The 27,745-nt window shown below is 53.4% G+C and overlaps 1 long non-coding RNA gene across 1 annotated transcript; it reads left to right on the forward strand.

Annotated features, from left to right (window-relative positions):
* Positions 1-110: 110 nt before the first annotated feature.
* On the forward strand, positions 111-27,745 carry LOC142299393 (uncharacterized). Its single transcript, XR_012752654.1, has 3 exons — positions 111-162; positions 26,455-26,579; positions 27,670-27,745. It is a non-coding gene; the product is annotated as an uncharacterized LOC142299393 (long non-coding RNA).

The raw sequence follows: 27,745 nt of genomic DNA on the forward strand, positions 1-27,745 counted from the left end.
GCAGCACAGAGTATTTGAGGAGAGCCATCAGATTCAGTAAATCTGACCCCTGTTCCTTCCTCTCTCGCAGTGTAATGGTTGGAATCCTAACAAGATGTTCAACTTCAATGAGGACAACTACGGGGTGAAGACGACGTGCGACTGCAGCCTGTCCTCATACACGTGAGTGATGATCCTTGTGCCTGTTGTCTTTCGTCACCCTCGGTGAAGCTGCTTTGTTCCTTCATCATGTGTTTGTTTGTTTTTTTAACCCCTTCATGACCCTTGACGGATCTACCCGTCATGTAGCGTGTGAGGATAGTCCCCGCCCCCCCTGCCGTGGGCAGGTCGCGGCGATCCGCGCACATATCAGCTGTTTTCAACAGCTGACATGTGTGCCTGCATGTTCCGAGTGGAATCGCATTCCACCCGGAACATTTAACCCCTTACGTCTCGCTGCCAAAGTCTGGCAGCGAGATTTATATGCGTGCGGCCATTGCTTTTACTTACTGCCGACCCCACCGGAAGTCACGTGCGTGATCATGTGCATTTCGGTGGTTGCCATGGTAGCACAGGGTCATGTGATGACACCTGTAGCTAACATGAGTCACTTCCTCTCAGTGCCGGCATAATGCCAGCACGGAGAGTAAAGCAGCGTATCTGTAGTTCTCAGCTCTGTAGCTGAGATCTACAGATTGGGCAGAGCGATCGGATTGCTGATCGCTATAGCCCCCTAGGGGGACTAGTAAAATAATACAAAAAAAGTTTTCAAAAAGAAATAAAAAACAAAAAAACCTAAAAGTTCAAATCACCCCCCTTTCGCCCCATTAGGGTTAAAAGGGTTAAAAAAATAAAAAATATACACATATTTGGTATTGCCGCGTTCAGAAATGCCCGATCTATCAAAATATAAAATCAATTAATCTGATCAGTAAACGGCGTAGCGGCAAAAAAAATCCAAACACCAAAATTACGTTTTTTGTTTGCCGCAAGTTTCGCGCAGAATGCAATAACAGGCGATCAAAACGTAGCATCTGCGCAAAGATTGTACCATTAGAAACGTCAGCTCGAGACGCAAAAAATAAGCCGTCACTGAGCCATAGATCCAGAAAAATGAGAACGCTACAGGTTTCGGAAAATGGCGCAAAACGTGCGCCACTTTTATTGGACAAACTTGTGATTTTTTTTAACCCCTTAGATACAAGTAAACCTATACATGTTTGGTGTCTACAAACTCGCACCGACCTCAGGCATCACAATAACACATCAGTTTTAGCATATAGTGAACACGGTGAATAAAACCTCCCAAAAACTATTGTGCGATCACACTTTTTTTGTGGTTTTTCCACACTTGGGATTTTTTTACTATTTTTCCAGTACACTGTATGGTAAAACTTATGGTTTCATTTAAAAGTACAACTCGTCCCACAAAAAACAAGCCCTCGTATGGCAAGATTGACAGAAAAATAAAAATGTTACGGCTCTCGGAAGAAGCGGAGCAGAAAAAAACCCCGCAAAAATGGAAAACGCCCGGGGGCTGAAGGGGCTAAATTAAATTTTCTTTGTCGCTCCATTGGGAGACCCAGACAATTGGGTGTATAGCTACTGCCTCCGGAGGCCACACAAAGTATTACACTCAAAAGTGTAAGGCCCCTCCCCTTCTGGCTATACACCCCCAGTGGGATCACTGGCTCACCAGTTTTGTGCTTTGTGCGAAGGAGGTCAGACATCCACGCATAGCTCCACTGTTTAGTCAGCAGCAGCTGCTGACTATGTCGGATGGAAGAAAAGAGGGCCCATACTAGGGCCCCCAGCATGCTCCCTTCTCACCCCACTTTTGTCGGAGGTGTTTGTTAAGGTTGAGGTACCCATTGTGGGTACGGAGGCTGGAGCCCACATGCTGCTTTCCTTCCCCATCCCCTTAGGGCTCTGGGTGAAGTGGGATCTTATCGGTCTCCAGGTACTGAGGCCGTGCTCCATCCACAGCTCCTGGGAATCTGCTGGACATGGAGCGGAGTATCCTCAGGGACATGGCCCTGCTACGTTGAGGTACTCTGTGTCCCTGTGGGGACCGCGCACGGACACACGGCAGCATTGCTGGGTGTGTTAGTGCGCCAGGGACGGCGGCGCTGCCCGCACTAGTGCCATCGCACACTACAGCTTGCTGGGTGTGTTAGTGTATTAGGGGACTACCGCGCTAACCGCCGTTGCCATTTTTATTTCGGGCGCGGCTGGGACTTGTGGTGCGCCGGGGACTTCCGCGCCGACCAAGGCTTATATGCCGGCCGCGCTTATCACTCGAGTCCCCGGCTTGCGCGGCCTATGCTCACTTTGTTTCCGCCCACAGACCTGCCAGTCAGGGTAGGGGCGTGACGCTGCACAGCACGGCAGCGCTGAGAGCTGGAGTATGCTTTGCATACTCCATCCCTCTCACTGTGTGCACTGTGAAACCGGCAGCGCTGAGAGCTGGAGTATGCTTTGCATACCCCACCCCTCTCACTGCGTGCACTGTGAAGCCGGATTCCCGCATTTTCTCAGGCACGCCCACGGCTTCTTCCTCTGCACAGGACGCCGGCGGCCATTCTTGTCAGTGTTTTCTGTAGCGACAGAAGAGACAAGTTTAGGAATCCCTAGCAGGGATTCGGATAGTCACACAACCGCTGTGACCAGGCGTTAAGCAGCACCTGTGGGGCTGACTCCACTAGTGCCAAAGTGCACATATACATATATGCTTATTCACTATGCATTGCACTGTTTAGCTGCATTTTTGTATATACCCTCCTTGATTGTGCGGAGGAGATGAAGGGAATTTTGTTACTTACCGTAAATTCCTTTTCTTCTAGCTCCTATTGGGAGACCCAGACGATTGGGTGTATAGCACTGCCTCCGGAGGCCACACAAAGCATTACACTAAAAAGTGTAAGGCCCCTCCCCTTCTGGCTATACACCCCCAGTGGGATCACTGGCTCACCAGTTTTAGTGCAAAAGCAAGAAGGAGGAAAGCCAATAACTGGTTTAAACAAATTCACTCCGAAGTAACCTCGGAGAACTGAAAACCATTCAACATGAACAACATGTGTACCCGAAAAACAACCAAAAATCCCGAAGGACGACAGGGCGGGTGCTGGGTCTCCCAATAGGAGCTAGAAGAAAAGGAATTTACGGTAAGTAACAAAATTCCCTTCTTCTTCGGCGCTCCATTGGGAGACCCAGACGATTGGGACGTCCAAAAGCTGTCCCTGGGTGGGTAAAGAAATACCTCATGTTAGAGCTGCAAAGACAGCCCTCCCCTACGGGGAGGCAACTGCCGCCTGCAGGACTCTTCTACCTAGGCTGGCGTCCGCCGAAGCATAGGTATGCACCTGATAATGTTTGGTGAAAGTGTGCAGACTCGACCAGGTAGCTGCCTGGCACACCTGTTGAGCCGTAGCCTGGTGTCGTAATGCCCAGGACGCACCCACGGCTCTGGCAGAATGGGCCTTCAGCCCTGATGGAACCGGAAGCCCAGCAGAACGGTAGGCTTCAAGAATTGGTTCTTTGATCCATCGAGCCAGGGTGGCTTTTGAAGCCTGCGACCCTTTGCGCTTACCAGCGACAAGGACAAAGAGTGCATCCGAGCGGCGCAGGGGCGCCGTGCGGGAAATGTAGATTCTGAGTGCTCTCACCAGATCCAACAAATGTAGATCCTTTTCATACCGATGAACTGCATGCGGATAAAAGGAAGGCAAGGAGATATCCTGATTAAGGTGAAAAGAGGATACCACCTTAGGGAGAAACTCCTGAATGGGTCGCAGCACTACCTTGTCCTGGTGGAACACCAGGAAAGGAGCTTTGGATGACAGCGCTGCTAGTTCAGACACTCTCCGAAGAGACGTGACCGCTACCAGAAATGCCACTTTCTGTGAGAGTCGAGAAAGTGACACATCCCTCAGGGGCTCGAAAGGCGGCTTCTGGAGAGCAACAAGGACCTTGTTTAGATCCCACGGATCTAACGGCCTCCTGTACGGAGGTACGATATGACACACCCCCTGCAGGAACGTGCGCACCTTAGAAAGTCGCGCTAGACGCTTCTGAAAAAACACGGATAGTGCCGAGACTTGCCCTTTAAGGGAGCCGAGCGACAAGCCCTTTTCCAACCCAGATTGCAGGAAGGAAAGAAAGACAGGTAACGCGAATGGCCAGGGGGATACTCCTTGTGCAGAGCACCAGGATAAGAATATCTTCCACGTTCTGTGGTAGATCTTAGCAGACGTGGGCTTCCTAGCCTGTCTCATGGTGGCAACGACCCCTTGGGATAATCCTGAAGACGCTAGGATCCAGGACTCAATGGCCACACAGTCAGGTTCAGGGCCACAGAATTCCGATGGAAAAACGGCCCTTGGGACAGTAAGTCTGGTCGGTCTGGTAGTGCCCACGGTTGGCCGACCGTGAGATGCCACAGATCCGGGTACCACGACCTCCTCGGCCAGTCTGGGGCGACGAGTATGACGCGGCCGCAATCGGATCTGATCTTGCGTAACACTCTGGGCAAGAGTGCCAGAGGTGAAAACACATAAGGGAGCCGGAACTGCGACCAATCTTGCACTAAGGCGTCTGCCGCTAGAGCTCTTTGATCGCGAGACCGCGCTATGAAGGTCGGGACCTTGTTGTTGTGCGGAGACGCCATTAGGTCGACGTCCGGCACCCCCCAGCGGCGGCAGATTTCCTGAAACACGTCCGGGTGAAGGGACCATTCCCCTGCGTCCATGCCCTGGCGACTGAGGAAGTCTGCTTCCCAGTTTTCTACGCCCGGGATGTGAACTGCGGATATGGTGGATGCTCTTTCCTCCACCCACATCAGAATCCGCCTGACTTCCTGGAAGGCTTGCCGACTGCGTGTCCCTCCTTGGTGGTTGATGTATGCCACCGCTGTGGAGTTGTCCGACTGAATTCGGATCTGCTTTCCTTCCAGCCACTGCTGGAAGGCTAATAGGGCAAGATACACTGCCCTGATTTCCAGAACATTGATCTGAAGGGTGGACTCCTGCTGAGTCCACGTCCCTTGAGCCCGGTGGTGGAGAAAAACTGCTCCCCACCCTGACAGACTCGCGTCTGTCGTGACCACTGCCCAGGAAGGGGGCAGGAATGATCTTCCCTGTGATAATGAGGTGGGAAGAAGCCACCATTGCAGAGAGTCCTTGGTCATCTGAGAAAGGGAGACTGTCCTGTCTAGGGAAGTTGTCTTCCCGTCCCATTGGCGGAGAATGTCCCATTGAAGTGGGCGCAGATGAAACTGCGCAAACGGGACTGCCTCCATTGCTGCCACCATCTTCCCTAGGAAGTGCATGAGGCGCCTTAAGGGGTGCGACTGACCCTGAAGGAGAGACTGCACCCCTGTCTGTAGTGACCGCTGCTTGTCCAGCGGAAGCTTCACTATCGCTGAGAGAGTATGAAACTCCATGCCAAGATACGTTAGTGATTGAGTCGGTGCCAGGTTTGACTTTAAAAAGTTGATGATCCACCCGAAAGTCTGGAGAGTCTCCAGCGCAACATTCAGGCTGTGTTGGCATGCCTCTTGAGAGGGTGCTTTGACAAGTAGATCGTCTAAGTAAGGAATCACCGAATGTCCCTGAGAATGCAAGACTGCTACCACTGCCGCCATGACCTTGGTGAAAACCCGTGGGGCTGTCGCCAGACCAAATGGCAGAGCTACGAACTGGAGATGGTCGTCTCCTATCACGAAACGTAAAAAACGTTGGTGCTCTGTAGCAATCGGCACGTGGAGATAAGCATCTTTGATGTCTATTGATGCAAGGAAATCTCCTTGAGACATTGAGGCAATGACGGAGCGGAGGGATTCCATCCGGAACCGCCTGGCGTTCACATGCTTGTTGAGCAGCTTTAGGTCCAGAACAGGACGGAACGAGCCGTCCTTTTTTGGAACCACGAAGAGATTGGAGTAAAAACCTTGTCCTTGTTCCTGCAGAGGAACAGGGATCACCACTCCTTCTGCTCTTAGTGAGCACACCGCCTGCAGAAGGGCATTTGCTCGGTCGGGATGTGGGGAGGTTCTGAAGAACCGAGGCGGAGGATGAGAACTGAATTCTATCCTGTACCCGTGAGACAAAATGTCTGCTACCCACCGGTCTTTGACCTGTGGCAGCTAAATGTCGCAAAAGCGGGAGAGCCTGCCACCGACCGAGGATGCGGAGGGATGAGGCCGAAAGTCATGAGGCAGCCGCCTTGGAAGCGGTTCCTCCGGTTGCTTTCTTGGGGCGTGAATGAGCCCGCCAGGAATCTGAGCTCCTTTGCTCCTTCTGAGTCCCTTTGGACGAGGAGAATTGGGTCTTGCTGGAGCCTCGAAAGGACCGAAACCTCGACTGCCACTTCCTCTGTTGAGGGAATTGCTCACCAAACAGTCTGTCTCCAGATAGTGGCAAGCTGGTTAAACATTTCTTGGAAGCAGAATCTGCTTTCCATTCCTTTAACCACAAGGCTCTGCGCAAAACCACAGAGTTGGCAGACGCCATTGAGGTACGGCTCGTAGAGTCCAGGACAGCGTTGATAGCGTAAGTCGCAATCGCAGACATTTGCGAGGTTAGGGACGCTACTCGCGGCACTGCTGGACGTATGATAGAGTCCACCTGTGCCAGGCCAGCTGAAATAGCTTGGAGTGCCCACACGGCCGCGAATGCTGGAGCAAACGACGCGCCGATAGCTTCATAGACAGACTTTAACCAAAGGTCCATCTGTCTGTCATTGGCATCTTTAAGTGAAGCCCCATCTTCCACTGCAACTATGGATCTAGCCGCAAGCCTGGAGATTGGGGGGTCCACCTTTGGACACTGGGTCCAGCGTTTGACCACGTCAGGGGGAAAGGGATAACGTGTATCCTTAAGACGTTTGGAGAAACGCTTATCTGGATAAGCATGATGTTTCTGGACTGATTCTCTGAAGTCAGAGTGGTCCAGAAAAGTACTCAATTTACGCTTAGGATACCGGAAATGGAACTTCTCCTGCTGTGCAGCTGCCTCCTCTGCTGAAGGGGCTGGGGGAGAAATATCCAACAGTCTATTGATGGCCGCTATAAGGTCATTTACCATAGCGTCACCATCAGGGGTATCTAGATTGAGAGCGGTGTCAGGATTAGACTCCTGATCACCCACCTCTGTCTCCTCATACAGAGCCTCGTCTCGCTGAGACCCTGACCAGTGTGATGACGGCGAGGGTCTTTCCCAGCGAGCCCGCTTAGGCTGCCTGGGACTGTCATCCGAGTCAGAGTCTGCAGCCTGTGATGCCTGGGACCCCCTTGAAGTACGGATTAGTTCCAACTGAGGGGGACCGGGGAGCATAGACACAGCAGTGTCCATGGTCTGAGAAACTGGCCTGGACTGCAAGGTGTCCAGGATTTTTGTCATAGTCACAGACATCTTATCAGCAAAAACTGCAAATTCTGTCCCCGTCACCGGGGCAGGGTTCACAGGCGTCTCTGCCTGGGCCACTACTACCATAGACTCTGGCTGCCGAAGTGGCACAGGGATTGAACATTGCACACAATGGGGGTCATTGGAACCTGCCGGTAGATTAGCCCCACATGCTGCACAAGCAGTGCATACCGCCTGTGCCTTGGCACCCTTGCGTTTTGCGGATGACATGTTGTTGTCTCCTCAGAGCAATGTAGGGTATAAGCCAAGAAGCGACTGTACAGTGCAATATAAATGCACCAAATAACACTGTGGCACTAGTGGGGCCAGCACTTATGTGCAGCTTACCGCCCGCATAAACGCGGGTGTGTGGTCGCCAGAGTCCCTTGTCTGAGTCCCCCAGAGCCTGTGTCCGTTCTCCAGCCAGACTGCATGCAGGAATGGCTGCCGGCGTCCTGTGGAGAGGGGCGGGCCCTGGGCGTGTTGACACCAAGAGCGGGAAACTTGCGTCCCCACTGTGCCCAGTGAGAGGGCTGGAGTATGTAAATAAGACTCCAGCCCTCGGCGCTGGCTATAGAACAGCGTCTCTCCCTTTCCCTGATTGACAGGGTGGGGGCGGGAACGAAGCAGAGCTAGGCCGCAAAAGCCGGGGACTAGATTTATGAGCGCTGCCGCCGTAAAAGCGCGGGCAGCGCGAGTCCCCGGCGCACTACAAGTCCCAGCGGCGCCGCCGCTCCCGGAGCGGCCGGCGCGGTAGTTCCCAAGACATAAAATCACTCAGCTAAGCTGCAGTGACTCTAACCGAGCGCGCAGCGCTAGTGCCCCCGGCGCACTAGCACACCCAGCAAGCCTGGAGTGTGCGTGGCCTGTCTGTGCGGGGACACAGAGTACCTGAACGTTGCAGGGCCTTGTCCCTGACTGTACTCAGCTCCTCCAGCAGGGTCTCTGGGTCTGTGGATGGAGCTCGGCCTCAGGGTTTGGGGGCCGGTAAGATCCCACTTCCACAGAGCCCCTCAGGGGGATGGGGAAGGAAAGCAGCATGTGGGCTCCAGCCTCCGTACCCGCAATGGGTACCTCAACCTTACAAACCGCAAGTGGGGTGAGAAGGGAGCATGCTGGGGGCCCTATATGGGCCCTCTTTTCTTCCATCCGATAGAGTCAGCAGCTACTGCTGACTAAACAGTGGAGCTATGCGTGGATGTCTGACCTCCTTCGCACAAAGCAGAAAACTCGTGAGCCAGTGATCCCACTGGGGGTGTATAGCCAGAAGGGGAGGGGCCTTACACTTTTTAGTGTAATGCTTTGTGTGGCCTCCGGAGGCAGTGCTATACACCCAATCGTCTGGGTCTCCCAATGGAGCGCCGAAGAAAACAGCATATTGTCTGAGTAAAACAGAGGTGCAGAAGCACATGTTTTCTATGCAGCCGGTACAGCATGTACGGCTATATGGCCGGCAGGGTACATAGACCCCCATTGTATGCAACGGAGTCTCTGCTAATCGTCCAGGACATGGGGACGGAGTCTGCAGTATTTACTGACAGATTTTCTGAGACTATGGCTATGATACTAGAAGCCTTGCAGTCCAGACAAGTCTCTCAAATCCATGGCCACTGTTCATTCATTATCCATGGTCCCCCTCAGTGGGAACAACTTTGAGCTCCGAGGGTGTCATGTGCTTCCCAGAGTGACGGCTCTGACACGGACGACAGTCCCAGACAGCCTGAGAGGCTCACTATGAGCGGCCCTCGACTTCATCACACTAGTCGGTCCCAGCAAGCGGACTCTCTGTGTGATGTGGCGGAGGTAGCTGCTCAAGATCTAATCCTGAGACCGCTCTCAATCTGGATACACCTGATGGTGACGCCATAGTCAATAATCTCATAGCGTCCATCAATAGAATGTTAGTTATTTCTCCCCCAGCTCCTCCAGTGGAAGAGTCAGCTTCATAGCAGGAGAAATTCCATTCACGTATCCCAAGCGTAAATTAAATACTTTCCTTGACCACCCTGACTTTACACAGGCAGTCCAGGAACACCACGCTTATCCAGTTAAGCGCTTCTCCAAACGGCTGAGGATACACGTTATCCCTACCCCCTGACGTGGGCAATGGCTGGACCCAGTGTCCCAAGGGGCATCCTCCAATCTCCAGCTTGCAGCTAGATCCATAGTTGCAGTGGAAGATGGGGCTGCACTTAAAGATGCCACTGACAGACAGAGGGATCTCTGGTCGAAATCCATCTATGAGGCTATCGGCGCGCTGTTAGCTCCAGCATTCGCAGCCGTAGAGGCACTCCAAGCTACTTCAGCTTGTCTTACACAGATGGACACGGTCACACGTACATCTGTTCCGCAAGTGTCATCCTTAACCGCTCAAATGTCTGCATTTGCGTCTTATGCGGTTAATGCGGTCCTAGACTCTACGACCCGTACGGCAGTGGCGTCCGCTAACTCCGTGGTTTTACGCAGGGCCTGGGTGTTAACTGAATGGAAGGCAGATTCTGCTTCCAAAAAAGGGCTTAACCAGTTTGCCTTGTTCTGCTGACCGACTGTTTAGTGTGCGTGAGATGTAATCATTAAACAGTTCAAGAGTAAGGATTCTTCCTTACCTCAGCCCAGACAAAACAAACCCCAACATACCAAGGGACAGTCGGGGTTTTCGGTCTTTTCAAGGCTCGGGCAGGTCCCATTTCTCCTCGTCCAAAGAGGACTCAAAAGGATCAGAGGAGCTCAGTTTCTTGGCGGGCTCAGTCACGCCCAAAAAAGACAGCCTGAAAACCCGCTTCCAAGAGGCTTCCTCATGACTTGCGGCCTCCTCTCTCCGCATCCTCGGTCGGTAGCAGGCTCTCCCGCCTTGGCGATATTTAGCTGCACAGGTCAAAGACCGTTGGGTGAGAGACATTCTGTCTCACGGGTACAGGATAGAGTTCAGTTCTCGTCCTCCAACTCAATTCTTCAGAACTTCTCCACCTCCCGACCGAGCCGATGCTCTTCTGCAGGCGGTGGGCACTCTAAAGGCACAACGAGTGGTGACCCCCGTTCCTCTTCAGGAACAAGGTCACGGTTTTTACTCCGAATTATTTGCGATGCCAAGAAAGGACGAGTATTTCCGTCCCGTTCTGGATCTAACACGGCTCAACCAGCTCGTGAACACCAGGCGGTTCCGGACGTAATCCCCCGCTCCGTCATCGCCTCAATGTTTCAAGGAAATTTCCTAACATCGATAGACGTCAAGGATGCTTATCCCCACGTGCCGATTGATCCAGAGCTCCAGCGTTTCTACGCTTTGTTATAAGACGCGAACACCTTCAGTTCGTAACTCTGCCTTCCGGCTGGCGATAGCCCCACGGGTCTTCGCTAAGGTCATGGCAGCAGTAGTACCAGTCCTGCAATCTCAAGGTCACTCTGTGATCCCGTGTTTGGGAGATCTACTTGTCAAGGCACCCTCTTAAGGAACATGCCAACACAGCCGAACGTTGCGCTGGAGACTCTCCAGAGTTTCGGGTGGATCATCAACTTTTCAAAGTCAGATCCGACCCCGGGCCAATCACTAACATATCTAGGCATGGAGTTTCATACTCTCTCAGCGATAGTGAAGCTTCCGCTAGACAAACAGCGTTCACTACAGACAAGGCTGCAATCTCTCCTTAGGATCAGTCGCACACTTTGAGACGCCTCATGCACTTCTCACGTAAGATGGTAGCAATGGCGGCAGTCCCTTTCGCGCAGTTTCATCTGCGTCCACTACAATGGGACATTCTCCGCCAATGAGACGGGAAGTCGACGCCCAGCGACAGAGACGTCTCCCTTCTCAGGCGGCCAAAGAATCTCTACGGTGGTGGCTTCTTCCCACCTCATGGTCAGAAAAAAGGTCCTTCCTACCCCCATCCTGGGCGGTAGTTACGACAGGCACGAGTCTATCAGAGTGGGGAGCAGTTTTTTCTCTGCCACAGGGCTCAAGGTACGTGGATTCAGCAAGAGTCCACCCTTCAGATCAATGTTCTGGAAATCAGAGCAGTGTATCTTGTCCTACAAGCCTTCCAGCAGTGGCTGAAAAGCAAGCACATCCGAATTCAGTCGGATATCTCCACAGCGGTGGCATACATCAACCACCACGGAAGAACACGCAGCATCCACCATATCCGCAGTTCACATCCCAGGCGTGGTAAACTAGGAAGCAGACTTCCTCAGTCGCCAGGGTATGGACGCAGGGGAATGGTGTCTTCACCCGGACGGGTTTCAGGAGATCTGTCGCCGCTGCGGGATGCCGGACGTCGACATAATGGCGTCACGGCACAACAACTTTGTTCCGGCTTCATAGCACAGTCTCACGATCATCGAGCTCTGGCGGCGGACGCCTCAGTTCAACATTGGTCGCAGTGCCGGCTACCTTATGTGTCCCACCTCTGGCATGGTTGCCCAGAGTGCTGCGCAAGATCAAGTCCGACTGTCGCCGCGCCATCCTCGTCGCTCCAGATTGGCCGAGGAGGTTGGGGTTCCCGGATCTGTGGTACCTCACGGTAGGCCAACCGTGGGCACTACCAGACCGACCAGACTTGCTGTTTCAAGGGCCCCTTTTTTCCATCTGAACTCTGCGGCCCTGAACATGACGGTGTAGCCATTGAGTCCTGGATCATAGCGTCGTCAGGATTATCTCAGGAGTGGTTGTCACCATGACGCAGGCCAAGAAGCCAACGTCCGCCAAGATCTACCACAGATCGTGGAAGATATTCTTATCTTGGTGCTCTGCTCAAGGAGTTTCTCCCTGGCCATTTGCGTCGCCTATTTTTCCTTCCTTCCTACAATCTTGGTTGGAAAATGGTTGGTCGCTCAGCTCCCTTGAAGGACAAGTCTCAGCGCTATCTGTATTTTTTCAGAAACGCCTAGCCGACTTCCGCAGGTATGCACGTTCCTGCAGGGAGTTTGTCTTCTCATCACTCCGTACAAGCGGCCATTAGAGCTCTGGAGTCTGAACAAGGTTCTAATGACTCTCTTGAAGCCGCCTTTCGAGCCTTTGAAAGTTGTTTCCCTTTTCCGTCTTTCACAGAAAGTGGCCTTTCTAGTAGCGGTCACGTCTCTTCAGAGAGTGTCCGAGCTAGCAGCGCTGTCATGCAAATCTCCATTCCTGGTCTTCACCAGGACAAGGGGGTTCGGCGTCCGATTCCGGACTTTCTCCCTAAGGTGGTATCCCACTTTCATCTCAATCAAGATATCACCTTACCTTCTTTGTGTCCTCATCCAGTCCATCAATTTGAAAAGGATTTGCATCTGTTGGATCTGGTGAGAGCACTCAGGATCTACATTCCCGCACGGCGCTCCTGTGCCGCCCGGATGCACTCTTTGTCCTTGTCGCTGGTCAGCGTAAAGGGTCGCAAGCTTCCAAATCCACCCTGACTCGGTGGATCAAGGAACCAATTCTTGAAACCTACCGTGCTGCTAGGCTCCCGGTTCCCTCAGGGCTGAATGCCCATTCTACCAGAGCCGTGGGTGCGTCCTGGGCATTACGGCACCAGGCTACGGCTCAGCAGGTGTGCCAGGTACCTACCTGGTCGAGTCTGCACACTTTTACCAAGCTTATCAGGTGCATACCTACGCTTCGGCAGACGCCAGCCTAGGTAGACAAGTCCTTCAGGCGGCGGTTGCCCACCTGTACGAAAGGGCTGTTTGACGGCCCTACCACGAGGTATTCTTTTACCCACCCAGGGACTGCTTTTGGACGTCCCAATTGTCTGGGTCTCCCAATGGAGCGACAAAGAAGAAGGGAATTTTGTTTACTTACCGTAAATTCCTTTTCTTCTAGCTCCAATTGGGAGACCCAGCGCCCGCCCTGTTTTCTTAGGGTTTTTTTCGGTACACATGTTGTTCATGTGAATGGTTGCAGTTCTCCGATGTTTCTTCGGATTGAATTGGTCTTTAAACCAGTTATTGGCTTTCCTCCTTCTTGCTTTTGCACTAAACTGGTGAGCCAGTGATCCCACTGGGGGTGTATAGCCAGAAGGGGAGGGGCCTTACACTTTTGAGTGTAATACTTTGTGTGGCCTCCGGAGGCAGTAGCTATACACCCAATTGTCTGGGTCTCCCAATTGGAGCTAGAAGAAAAGGAATTTACGGTAAGTAAACAAAATTCCCTTCTTCGCCCCATTAGGGTTAAAAGGGTTAAAAAAATAAAAAATATACACATATTTGGTATTGCCGCGTTCAGAAATGCCCGATCTATCAAAATATAAAATCAATTAATCTGATCAGTAAACGGCGTAGCGGCAAAAAAATCCAAACGCCAAATTTACGTTTTTTGTTTGCCGCAAGTTTCGCGCAGAATGCAATAACAGGCGATCAAAACGTAGCATCTGCGCAAAGATTGTACCATTAGAAACGTCAGCTCGAGACGCAAAAAATAAGCCGTCACTGAGCCATAGATCCAGAAAAATGAGAACGCTACAGGTTTCGGAAAATGGTGCAAAACGTGCGCCACTTTTATTGGACAAACCTGTGATTTTTTTTTAACCCCTTAGATACAAGTAAACCTATACATGTTTGCTGTCTACAAACTCGCACCGACCTCAGGCATCACAATAACACATCAGTTTTACCATATAGTGAACACGGTGAATAAAACCTCCCAAAAACTATTGTGCGATCACACTTTATTCTTTGTCGCTCCATTGGGAGACCCAGACAATTGGGGTGTATAGCTTCTGCCTCCGGAGGCCACACAAAGTATTACACTTTAAAAAGTGTAACCCCTCCCCTCTGCCTATACACCCTCCCGTGCATCACGGGCTCCTCAGTTTTGTGCTTTGTGTTGAAGGAGGCACACATTCACTCAAGCTCCACATTTTAGTCAGCAGCAGCTGCTGATTGTATCGGATGGAAGAAAAGAGGGCCCCAGGGCCCCCGGCATGCTCCCTTCTCACCCTACTAAGTCGGCGGTGCTGTTAAGGTTGAGGTACCCATTGCAGGTACAGAGGCTGGAGCCACATGCCGTTTTCCTTCCCCATCCCTTAGAGGCTCTGGGAGAAGTGGGATCCTAACCGGTCATCCATGCACTGGGACCGGGCTCCCTCCGCAGCCCCTGTGGGAATCTGCCAGACAGGAGACTTAATATCATCAGGGACAGGCCCTGCATCCAAAAGGTACTCTGTGTCCCCTTGGGGACGGTGTATGGAGCGCTCGTGTCACAGACACTGCAGCGGCTGCTGTATTTTTTATGACGGCCGGGACTACCGTGCCGACCGGGCCTGTTTGTCGGCCGCGGTATTAAATTTAGTCCCCGGCTTCATGCGGCCTAGTACCATAACTCCCGCCCCCGGGCCTGCCAGTCAGGGGTAAGGGCGGGACGGTCGACCTGACGTCGACAGTGAGGGCTGGAGCATACTTAGGTGTCCTCCTCCCCCCTCACTGATCACTGTGGGGCACCAGATTCCCGCACTTTATTAGTCGCCGCCCACGGCCCCCTCCTCCCCTGAGAGCTCCGGCAGCCATTTTTACAATCATTCTGCCGGTGGAGGATTTCAGGAACGAGCTCTGCAGCTCTGGGAGGCCCAAGGCAGGGAATCTGGTGGACACACAACCGCTTTGGGCGGTCGGTAAGCCACACCGGTCACCCGGTGCTGGTCCCCCTAGGGTGCCGAAGTGTATATATTTATATATATATCTGTATACATTTTCTCTGTTCGGCCGCATTGTTTTTGCTTTTGGCTATATACCCTCAGTGATCACTCTCCTTGGAGACAACAGCATGTCGGTCACAAGGAGCAAGGGTGCCAAGACACTGGGTTATTTTGCTACCTGTACCTCTTGTGCGGCTATGTTACCTGCAGGTTCCACCTACCCTCACTGTGAGCAATGCTCGGCCCCTGTTGCACTCGCTCAGCCGGAGCCTCGGGCACTGGTGAGACCCTCGGCTCATGTAGACCCCCCTGCTCCCCCTGTCCAGGTGCCAGGGACAGAGTTCTCCTCTTTTGCTGAGAAACTCTCTGAGTCGCTTTCACAATCCATGGCTCAGTCTATGGACAGATGGTCTGCTAAGATACTAGAAGCCTTGCAGTCCAGACCGGTCCTTACACAGGCCCCGGGCACTGTAGGATCATCGCCCCCAGGCCCCTCTTGGGCTGCGCCGCAGCGTGATCCTGGGGTGGCACCTAGGTCTCACGGGGAGGACTCCGGCACGGACCGCAGTCCCAGACCGGCTAAGCCGGCTCGCTGGGAATCTTCCCCGACTTCATCACGCTGTTTGGGGTCTCAGCTTGATGACTCTCTGGAGGATGAAGCGGATGTCGCAGCTCAGGGCTCTGAACCGGACGTTGCTCTCAATCTTGATACACCTGAAGGGGACGCCATAGTAAATGACCTTATAGCGTCCATCAACCAGGTGCTAGATCTCTCTCCCCCAACTCCACTTATAGAGGAGTCGGATTCGCAGCAGGAAAAGCACCAGTTTAGGTTTCCCAAACGTACACGGAGTGCGTTTTTCGATCACTCTAACTTCAGAGAGGCTGTCCAGAAGCACAGAGCATTTCCGAACAAGCGCTTTACTAAGCGCCTTAATGACACACGTTACCCCTTCCCCTCTGACGTAGTTAAGGGTTGGGCTCAATGTCCCAAGGTGGATCCGCCAGTCTCTAGACTGGCGGCTAGATCCGTAGTATCAGTGGCAGATGGTTCATCGCTCAAGGATGCCACTGACAGGCAGATAGAGCTCCTGATGAAATTCATCTATGAAGCCACAGGCGCGCCTTTTGCCCCGGCCTTCGCAGCCGTGTGGGCACTCCAAGCTATCTCAGCTTGTCTGTCTGAGATTAATGCGGTCACACGTACCTCTGCTCCGCAAGTTGCGTCTTTGACTTCTCAGGCGTCGGTATTTTCATCCTACGCCATGAATGCCGTCCTGGACTCTGCTAGCCGTACAGCGGTAGCATCCGCCAATTCGGTGGCAGTCCGCAGGGCCATGTGGCTACGCGAATGGAAGGCAGACTCTGCTTCCAAGAAGTTCTTAACCGGTTTGCCATTTTCCGGCGACCGATTGTTTGGCGAGCGATTGGATGAAATTATTAAGCAATCCAAGGGAAAGGACTCGTCCTTACCCCAGTCCAAGCCAAACAGACCTCAGCAACGGAAAATTCAATCGAGGTTTCGGTCCTTTCGGCCCTCAGCCAGGTCCCAACCTTCCTCGTCCAACAGGCCACAGAAGGGCCAGAAGAACTCTTATTCATGGCGGTCTAAGTCACGTCCTCCAAAGGCCGCCGGAGGCACAGTCTCCAAGGCGGCCTCCTCATGACTTTCGGCCTCCCCAAACCGCATCCTCGGTCGGTGGCAGGCTCTCCCGCTTTTGCGACGCCTGGTGGCCAAATGTCCAAGACCGATGGGTGAGAGACATTCTGTCTCACGGTTACAGGATAGAGTTCTGCTCTCGTCCCCCGACTCGTTTCTTCAGAACATCTCCGCCCCCCGAGCGAGCCGAGGCACTTGTTCAGGCGGTGAACACTCTGAAGACAGAAGGAGTTGTGATCCCCGTTCCCCTTCAGGAACGTGGTCGCGGGTTTTACTCCAACTTGTTCGTGGTGCCAAAAAAGGACGGATCATTCCGTCCCGTTCTGGACCTCAAACTGCTCAACAGACATGTGAGAACCAGACGGTTTCGCATGGAATCTCTCCGCTCGGTCATCGCTTCGATGTCCCAAGGAGACTTCTTAGCATCAATCGACATCAGGGATGCTTATCTCCATGTGCCGATCGCACCAGAGCATCAACGCTTCCTGCGTTTCGCCATCGGGGACGAACACCTTCAGTTTGTGGCACTGCCGTTCGGCCTGGCGACAGCCCCACGGGTCTTCACCAAGGTCATGGCATCCGTTGTGGCGGTCCTACACTCTCAAGGACACTCGGTGATCCCTTACTTGGACGATCTCCTAGTCAAAGCACCCTCCCGGGTGGCATGTCAACACAGCCTGACCGTGGCTCTGGAGACTCTCCAGAGATTCGGGTGGATCATCAATTTCCCAAAGTCAAAACTGACACCGACCCAATCACTGACTTACCTCGGGATGGAGTTTCATACTCTCTCAGCGATAGTCAAGCTACCGCTGGACAAACAGCGTTCGCTGCAGACAGGGGTGCACTCTCTTCTTCGGGCCCAGTCACACCCCTTGAGGCGCCTCATGCACTTCCTGGGGAAGATGGTGGCAGCAATGGAGGCAGTCCCCTTTGCGCAGTTTCATCTGCGTCCACTCCAATGGGACATTCTCCGCAAATGGGACAGGAGGTCGACGTCCCTGGACAGGAACGTCTCTCTTTCCCTGGCAGCCAAAACCTCTCTTCAGTGGTGGCTTCTTCCCACTTCTCTGTCGAAGGGAAAATCCTTCCTGCCCCCATCCTGTCCTGTGGTCACGACGGATGCGAGTCTCTCAGGGTGGGGAGCGGTTTTTCTCCACCACAGGGCTCAGGGAACCTGGACTCCGACAGAGTCCTCCCTTCAGATCAATGTTCTGGAGATAAGGGCAGTGTATCTAGCCCTGAAGGCGTTTCATCGGTGGCTGGAGGGCAGGCAGATCCGCATACAGTCGGACAACGCCACGGCGGTCGCGTACATCAACCATCAGGGCGGCACGCGCAGCCGTCAAGCCTTCCAGGAAGTTCGGCGGATTCTGCTGTGGGCGGAGGCCACAGCATCCACCATCTCCGCAGTTCACATCCCGGGCGTAGAAAACTGGGAAGCAGACTTCCTCAGTCGCCAGGGCATGGACGCAGGGGAATGGTCTCTTCACCCGGACGTGTTTCAAGAGATCTGTTGCCGCTGGGGAACGCCGGACGTCGATCTCATGGCGTCTCGGCACAACAACAAAGTCCCGGCATTCATGGCACGGTCTCAAGATCACAGAGCTCTGGCGGCGGACGCATTTGTTCAGGATTGGTCGCAGTTTCGACTACCTTATGTGTTTCCTCCTCTGGCAATGCTGCCCAGAGTGTTACGCAAGATCAGGTCCGACTGCCGCCGCGCCATCCTCGTCGCTCCAGACTGGCCGAGGAGGTCGTGGTACCCGGATCTGTGGCACCTCACGGTGGGTCAACCGTGGGCACTCCCAGACCGACCAGACTTGCTGTCTCAAGGGCCATTTTTCCATCTGAATTCTGCGGCCCTCAACCTGACTGTGTGGCCATTGAGTCCTGGATCCTAGCGTCCTCAGGGTTATCTCAAGATGTCATTGCCACTATGAGACAGGCCAGGAAACCAACGTCCGCCAAGATCTATCACAGGGCTTGGAGGATCTTCTTATCCTGGTGCTCTGATAAGGGTTTTACCCCCTGGCCATTTGCCTTACCCACCTTTCTTTCCTTCCTTCAATCCGGAATGGACAAGGGTTTGTCTCTCGGCTCTCTCAAGGGACAAGTTTCGGCGCTTTCCGTGTTTTTTCAAAAGCGTCTAGCCAGACTTCCGCAGGTCCGCACGTTCCTGCAGGGAGTTTGCCACATAGTCCCACCTTACAAGCGGCCGCTGGAACCTTGGGATCTTAACAGAGTGCTAAGGGCTCTTCAGAAACCACCTTTCGAGCCGCTGCGGGATGTCTCTCTATCACGTCTTTCGCAGAAGGTGGCTTTTCTAGTGGCGGTTACATCGCTCCGTAGAGTGTCGGAGCTAGCAGCGTTGTCATGCAAAGCCCCCTTCCTGGTTTTTCACCAGGATAAGGTGGTTCTGCGTCCGGTCCCGGAATTCCTCCCTAAGGTGGTATCCCCTTTTCATCTCAATCAGGATATCTCCTTACCTTCATTTCTTTTTCGCTCCTAATTGGGAGACCCAGACAATTGGGTGTATAGCTACTGCCTCCGGAGGCCGCACAAAGTACTACACTTAAAAGTGTAAGGCCCCTCCCCTTCTGGCTATACACCCCCCCGTGGGAGCACGGGTCCCTCAGTTTTAGTTTTTGCTTTGTGCGAAGGAGGTCAGACACGCACGCATAGCTCCACTGTTTAGTCAGCAGCAGCTGCTGACTATGTCGGCTGGAAGAAAAGAGGGCCCATACAGGGCCCCCAGCATGCTCCCTTCTCACCCCACTTTCTGTCGGTGGTGCTTGTTAAGGTTGAGATACCCATTGCGGGTACGGAGGCTGGAGCCCACATGCTGATTCCTTCCCCATCCCCATTAGGGCTCTGGTCGAAGTGGGATTTTACCGGTCTCCAGGCACTGAGACCGTGCTCCATCCGCAGCCCCTGGAGAAGCCGCTGGATATGGAGCTGAGTATCGTCAGGGACATGGCCCTGCTCCGTCAAGGTACTCTGTGTCCCCGTGCATACGCGCGCACACCGCAGCATTGCTGGGTGTGTTAGTGCGCCGGGGACAACAGCGCTGCTGCGCTTGTGCCATTTCCTCACTTCAGCTTAGCTGAGTGGGTAGACTCAGGGAGAACGGTCGCGCCGGCCGCTGGGACTGCGACGCGGCTGGGACTTGTGGTGCGCCGGGGACTTCCGCGCTGACCGTGCATATATCACGGCCGCGCTTATTACTACAGTCCCCGGCTTTTGCGGCCTAGTTCGTTCGTTCCCGCCTCCGCACCTGCCAGTCAGGAGGAGGGCGGGACGCTGTACAGAGCATCAGCGCTGAGGGCTGGAGTCTTTTTTACATACTCCAGCCCTCACACCAGGCACAGTAGGACGCAGTTTCCCGCACTTTGTTTGTGGCACGCCCACGGTCCGCCCCTCTTCACAGAACGCCGGCAGCCATTCCTGCCTGCACGCTGAGCTGCAGAGGGGAGACGGGGAGACCCAGACACGGGATTCTACGGCCTCATACCCGCTGTTCAGCGGGCGGTAAGCAGCCTCAAGGGCTCACCCCCACTTGTGCCGTTTGTATACTGAGTATTTTGTGTTTGCAAATACTTTGTACTGTACGGTCGCTGGCGATCTCGGCTATATACCCTCCTAGATTACAAGGAGGCAACAGCATGTCGTCCGCAAAACGCAAGGATGCCAAGGCACAGACATTATATGCTGCCTGTACCGCATGTGGGGCTGCTCTACCGGCAGGTTCCACTGACCCCCATTGTGTGCAGTGCTCGGCCCCTGTGCAACTTGCACAGCCGGGGCCTCTGCTGGACGTGACCCAGGGTGTACCACCTGTGAATGCTGTCCAGGTGACAGGAACGGAGTTTGCAGCTTTTGCTGACAGATTGTCTATGACCATGTCAAAGATTCTTGAAACATTGCAGTCTAGACCAGTAACTCAGACCATGGACACTGTGGCATCATTGCTCCCTGGTCCCCCTCAGCTGGAACACTTCCAAGCTCCGGGGGTGTCACATGCACCCCAGGGTGACGATTCTAACTCGGACGACAGTCCCAGACAACCTAAGCGGGCTCGTTATGAGGGGCCCTCAACTTCGTCTCACTGGTCAGGATCCCAGCGGGACGAATCTATGGGTGATGAGGCGGATGTAACTGATCAAGATTCTGATCCTGGGACCGCTCTCAATCTGGATACACCGGATGGTGACGCCATAGTGAATGATCTTATAGCGTCCATCAATAGGATGTTAGATATTTCTCCGCCAGCTCCTCCTGCGGAGGAGGCAGCTTCACAGCAGGAGAAATTCCATTTCAGATATCCCAAGCGTAAATTAAGCACTTTTCTGGACCACTCTGACTTTAGAGATGCAATCCAGAAACACCACGCTTATCCTGAGAAGCGGTTTTCTAAACGGCTTAAAGATACACGCTATCCTTTTCCCCCTGACGTGGTCAAGGGTTGGACCCAGTGTCCCAAGGTGGACCCTCCAATCTCCAGGCTTGCAGCTAGATCTTTAGTTGCAGTAGAAGATGGAGCGGCACTTAAAGATGCCACTGACAGGCAGATGGAGCTCTGGCTGAAATCCATCTATGAAGCTATTGGAGCGTCGTTGGCGCCAGCTTTCGCAGCCGTATGGGCACTCCAAGCTATTTCAGCTGGGCTTATACAAGTCGACTCGGTCACACGTACATCTGCCCCGCAGGTGGCACCATTGACCTCTCAAATGTCTGCATTCGCGTCTTACGCGATTAATGCTGTCCTGGACTCTACGAGCCGTACGGCGGTGGCGTCAGCCAACTCCGTGGTTTTGCGCAGAGCCCTGTGGTTGAGAGAATGGAAGGCAGATTCTGCTTCCAAGAAGTGCTTAACCAGTTTGCCTTTTTCTCGTGACCGATTGTTTGGGGAGCGTTTGGATGAAATCATTAAACACTCCAAGGGTAAGGACTCATCCTTACCTCAACACAGACAAAACAAGCCCCAACAAAGGAGAGGTCAGTCTGGTTTTCGGTCCTTTCGAGGCTCAGGCAGGTCCCAATTCTCCTCGTCCAAAAGGACTCAAAAGGATCAGAGAGGCTCAGATTCTTGGCGGACTCAGTCACGCCCAAAAAAGACAGCAGGAAGAACCGTTACCAAGACGGCTTCCTCATGACTTTCAGCCTCCTCTCTCCGCATCCTCGGTCGGTGGCAGGCTCTCCCGCTTTGGCGACATTTGGCTGTCACAGGTCAAAGACCGTTGGGTGAGGGACATTCTGTCTCACGGGTACAGGATAGAGTTCAGCTCTCGTCCTCCAACTCGCTTCTTCAGAACTTCCCCACCGCCCGACCGAGCCGATGCTCTGCTGCAGGTGGTGGCCGCTCTAAAGGCGGAAGGAGTGGTGACTTCCGTTCCTCTTCAGGAACAAGGTCACGGTTTTTACTCCAATCTGTTTGTGGTGCCAAAGAAGGACGGGTCCTTTCGGCCCGTCCTGGATCTAAAGTTGCTCAACAAACACGTAAAAACCAGGAGGTTCCGGATGGAATCTCTACGCTCCGTCATAACCTCAATGTCTCAAGGAGATTTCTTAGCATCAATAGACATCAAAGATGCTTATCTTCACGTGCCGATTGCGCCAGAGCATCAGCGTTTTCTACGCTTCGTTATAGAAAGCGAACACCTGCAGTTCGTAGCGTTACCTTTCGGGCTGGCAACAGCCCCTCGGGTCTTCACCAAGGTCATGGCAGCAGTAGTAGCTGTCCTGCACTCGCAGGGTCACTCCGTGATCCCGTATTTGGACGATCTACTTATAAAGGCACCCTCTCAAGAGGCATGCCAACACAGCCTGAACGTGGCACTGAAGACTCTCCAGAGTTTCGGGTGGATTATCAACTTTTCAAAGTCAAATCTAACCCCGACCCAATCACTAACATATCTTGGCATGGAGTTTCATACTCTCTCAGCGATAGTGAAGCTTCCACTGGACAAGCAGTGCTCTCTGCAGACAGGGGTGCAATCTCTCCTGCAGAACCAGTCCCACTCCTTGAGGCGCCTCATGCATTTCCTAGGGAAGATGGTGGCAGCAATGGAAGCAGTCCCTTTCGCGCAGTTTCATCTGCGCCCTCTACATTGGGACATTCTCCGCCAATGGGACGGGAAGTCGACGTCCCTCGACAGGGATGTCTCCCTCTCTCAGGCAACCAAGGACTCTCTCCGATGGTGGCTTCTTCCCACCTCATTGTCAAAAGGAAAGTCGTTCCTACCCCCATCTTGGGCGGTGGTCACGACAGATGCGAGCCTATCAGGGTGGGGAGCAGTGTTTCTTCACCACAGGGCTCAGGGTACGTGGACTCAGAGAGAGTCCACCCTTCAGATCAATGTTCTGGAAATCAGAGCAGTCTATCTTGCTCTGCGAGCCTTCCAACAGTGGCTGGAGGGCAAGCAGATCCGGATTCAGTCGGACAATTCCACAGCGGTGGCGTACATCAACCACCAAGGGGGAACACGCAGTCGACAAGCCTTTCAAGAAGTCCGGCGGATTCTGACGTGGGTGGAAAACACAGCATCCACCATATCCGCAGTTCACATCCCAGGCGTGGAAAACTGGGAAGCAGACTTTCTCAGTCGCCAGGGCATGGACGCAGGGGAATGGTCCCTTCACCCGGACGTGTTTCAGGAGATCTGTCGCCGCTGGGGGATGCCGGACGTCGACCTGATGGCGTCACGGCACAACAACAAGGTCCCGGTTTTCATGGCACGGTCTCACGATCACCGAGCTCTGGCGGCAGACGCCTTAGTTCAGGATTGGTCGCAGTTCCGACTACCTTATGTGTTCCCACCTCTGGCATTGTTGCCCAGAGTGCTCCGCAAAATCAGGTCCGACTGCCGTTGCGCCATTCTCGTCGCTCCAGACTGGCCAAGGAGGTCGTGGTACCCGGATCTGTGGCATCTCACGGTAGAACAACCGTGGGCGCTACCAGGCCGTCCAGACTTGCTGTCTCAAGGGCCGTTTTTCCATCTGAATTCTGCGGCCCTGAACCTGACTGTGTGGCCATTGAGTCCTGGATCCTAGGGACCTCAGGTTTATCTCATGATGTTGTTGCCACCATGAGATAGGCTAGGAAACCATCCTCCGCCAAGATCTACCACAGAACGTGGAAGATATTCTTATCTTGGTGCTCTGCTCAGGGGGTTTCTCCCTGGCCATTTGCATTGCCTATTTTTCTTTCCTTCCTGCAGTCTGGGTTGGAAAAAGGTTTGTCGCTTAGCTCCCTTAAAGGACAAGTCTCTGCGCTATCCGTATTCTTTCAGAAGCGCCTGACGCGACTTCCTAAGGTACGCACGTTCCTGCAAGGGGTTTGTCATATCGTTCCCCCTTACAAGCGGCCATTGGAACCCTGGGATCTGAACAGGGTTCTAATTGCTCTCCAGAAGCCACCTTTCGAGCCTATGAAGGAGATTTCCTTTTCTCGGCTTTCACAGAAAGTGGCTTTTCTGGTGGCGGTCACGTCTCTTCGGAGAGTGTCAGAGCTGGCGGCGTTATCTTGCAAATCTCCCTTCCTGGTGTTTCACCAAGACAAGGTAGTAATGCGTCCAATTCCAGAGTTTCTTCCCAAGGTGGTATCTTCCTTTCATCTCAATCAGGATATCACTTTACCATCTTTGTGTCCGCATCCAGTTCACCAATTTGAAAAGGGTTTGCATCTGTTGGACCTGGTGAGAGCACTCAGGATCTACATTTCCCGCACGGCGCCTCTGCGCCGTTCGGATGCACTCTTTATCCTGGTCGCTGGTCAGCATAAAGGGTCGCAAGCTTCCAAATCCACCCTTGCGCGGTGGATCAAGGAACCAATTCTTCACGCCTACCGTTCTGCTGGGCTTCCGACTCCTTCTGGACTGAAGGCCCATTCTACCAGAGCCGTGGGTGCGTCCTGGGCATTACGGCATCAGGCTACGGCTCAGCAGGTGTGCCAGGCGGCTACCTGGTCGAGTCTGCACACTTTTACCAAGCATTATCAGGTGCATACCTACGCTTCGGCGGATGCCAGCCTAGGTAGACAAGTCCTGCAGGCGGCGGTGGCCCACCTGTAAGAAAGGGCTGCCTGACAGCCCGATCACGAGGTATTCTTTTACCCACCCAGGGACTGCTTTTGGACGTCCCAATTGTCTGGGTCTCCCAATTAGGAGCGAAAAAGAAGAAGGGAATTTTGTTTACTTACCGTAAATTCCTTTTCTTCTAGCTCCAATTGGGAGACCCAGCACCCGCCCTGTTTTTTCTTAGGGTATTTGTTTTTCGGGTGCACATGTTGTTCATGTTGATAAGTTACGTTCTCCGATATTGTTTATCGGATTGAATTTGTTTTTGAAACAGTTATTGGCTTTCCTCCTTCTTGCTTTTGCACTAAAACTGAGGGACCCGTGCTCCCACGGGGGGGTGTATAGCCAGAAGGGGAGGGGCCTTACACTTTTAAGTGTAGTACTTTGTGCGGCCTCCGGAGGCAGTAGCTATACACCCAATTGTCTGGGTCTCCCAATTGGAGCTAGAAGAAAAGGAATTTACGGTAAGTAAACAAAATTCCCTTCTTTGCCTTCATCCAGTTCACCAATGTGAAAAGGATTTGCACTTGTTAGATCTAGTGAGAGCACTCTGGCTCTATGTGTCTCGCACGGCGCCCCTGCGCCGTTCAGATGCGCTCTTTGTCCTTGTCGCTGGCCAGCGTAAAGGGTCGCAGGCGTCCAAGTCAACCTTGGCTCGGTGGATCAAGGAACCGATTCTTGAAGCCTACCGTTCTTCTGGGCTTCCGGTTCCTTCAGGGCTGAAAGCCCATTCTACCAGAGCCGTGGGTGCGTCCTGGGCATTGCGGCACCAGGCTACGGCTCAGCAGGTGTGTCAGGCGGCTACCTGGTCGAGCCTGCACACTTTCACGAAACACTATCAGGTGCATACCTATGCTTCGGCAGATGCCAGCCTAGGTAGGCGAGTCCTTCAGGCGGCGGTTGCCCACCTGTAAGAGGGGGCCGTTTTCGGCTCTTTTTATCGAGGTATTCTTTTACCCACCCAGGGACTGCTTTTGGACGTCCCAATTGTCTGGGTCTCCCAATGGAGCGACAAAGAAGAAGGGAATTTTGTTTACTTACCGTAAATTCCTTTTCTTCTAGCTCCTATTGGGAGACCCAGCACCCGCCCCTGTTCCCTTCGGGCTGTTGTTCTGTTGTGTACACATGTTGTTCATGTTGAATTGTTCCTTTGGTTCATGGTTTTCAGTTCTCTGAACATCCTTCGGATTGAATTTACCTTAGACCAATTTATAAGTTTCCTCCTTCCTGCTTTTGCACCAAAACTGAGGAGCCCGTGATGCACGGGAGGGTGTATAGGCAGAGGGGAGGGGTTACACTTTTTAAAGTGTAATACTTTGTGTGGCCTCCGGAGGCAGAAGCTATACACCCCAATTGTCTGGGTCTCCCAATAGGAGCTAGAAGAAAAGGAATTTACGGTAAGTAAACAAAATTCCCTTCTTTGCGGTTTTTCCACACTTGGGATTTTTTTACTATTTTTCCAGTACACTGTATGGTAAAACTTATGGTTTCATTTAAAAGTACAACTCGTCCCACAAAAAACAAGCCCTCGTATGGCAAGATTGACAGAAAAATAAAAATGTTACGGCTCTCGGAAGAAGGGGAGCAGAAAAAAAAAAAACGCAAAAATGGAAAACGCCCGGGTCCTGAAGGGGCTAAATTAAATTTTTATTAGAATATTGAATGTCTTCTGCTTCAGTTCAGTAGTTTCCAGAAATTGACTTTCTTCCCTTTGTTGTCCGTTGCAGATAAGTTCACGGATTCACCCATCGCCATGAACTCCAAGGTGCACGGGGACCACAATGACAAGGTGCTGATGCGCTGGGACGGAGGAGAAAGCAGCAGCGTCGACTATGACCTGGACTCTGATATGGTAAGTGCTCCATAAGCCGAAACAACCCATCGGGACCCCCGAGTGTCAGAGCTTGGGAGCGGGGGTGGCCCTTGACGAACGGGGCCCCTCCGTGGGTGGCGCGGGGAGCGGGGGTGGCCCTTGACGAACGGGGCCCCTCCGTGGGTGGCACGGGGAGCGGGAGTGGCCCTTGACAAACGGGGCCCCTCCGTGGGTGGCGCTGGGAAGGCCCTTGACGCAAGGTGCCCCCATGGGTTATTCTCTGCAGCATAACTAAGTGCTCCATATGCCGAGATAAGCCATTGGGACCCCCAAGTGTCAGAGCTTGGGAGCGGGGGTGGCCCTTGACGAACGGGGCCCCTCCGTGGGTGGCGCGGGGAAGGCCCTTGACGCAAGGTGCCCCCATGGGTTATTCTCTGCAGCATAAGTAAGTGCTCCATATGCCGAGATAACCCATTGGGACGCCCAAGTGTCAGAGCTTGGGAGCGGGGGTGGCCCTTGACGAACGGGGCCCCTCCGTGGGTGGCGCGGGGAAGGCCCTTGACGCAAGGTGCCCCCATGGGTTATTCTCTGCAGCATAAGTAAGTGCTCCATATGCCGAGATAACCCATTGGGACCCCCAAGTGTCAGAGCTTGGGAGCGGGGGTGGCCCTTGACGAACGGGGCCCCTCCGTGGGTGGCGCGGGGAAGGCCCTTGACGCAAGGTGCCCCCATGGGTTATTCTCTGCAGCATAAGTAAGTGCTCCATATGCCGAGATAACCCATTGGGACCCCCAAGTGTCAGAGCTTGGGAGCGGGGGTGGCCCTTGACGAACGGGGCCCCTCCGTGGGTGGCGCGGGGAAGGCCCTTGACGCAAGGTGCCCCCATGGGTTATTCTCTGCAGCATAAGTAAGTGCTCCATATGCCGAGATAACCCATTGGGACCCCCAAGTGTCAGAGCTTGGGAGCGGGGGTGGCCCTTGACGAACGGGGCCCCTCCGTGGGTGGCGCGGGGAGCAGGGGTGGCCCCTGACGCACGGGGCCCCCATGGGTTGTTCTCTGCAGCACAGAGTATTTGAGGAGAGCCATCAGATTCAGTAAATCTGACCCCTGTTCCTTCCTCTCTCGCAGTGTAATGGTTGGAATCCTAACAAGATGTTCAACTTCAATGAGGACAACTACGGGGTGAAGACGACGTGCGACAGCA

This window comes from Anomaloglossus baeobatrachus, chromosome 1 (genome assembly GCF_048569485.1).
Source record: "Anomaloglossus baeobatrachus isolate aAnoBae1 chromosome 1, aAnoBae1.hap1, whole genome shotgun sequence".
In the NCBI taxonomy this organism is placed as follows: Eukaryota; Metazoa; Chordata; class Amphibia; order Anura; family Aromobatidae; genus Anomaloglossus; species Anomaloglossus baeobatrachus.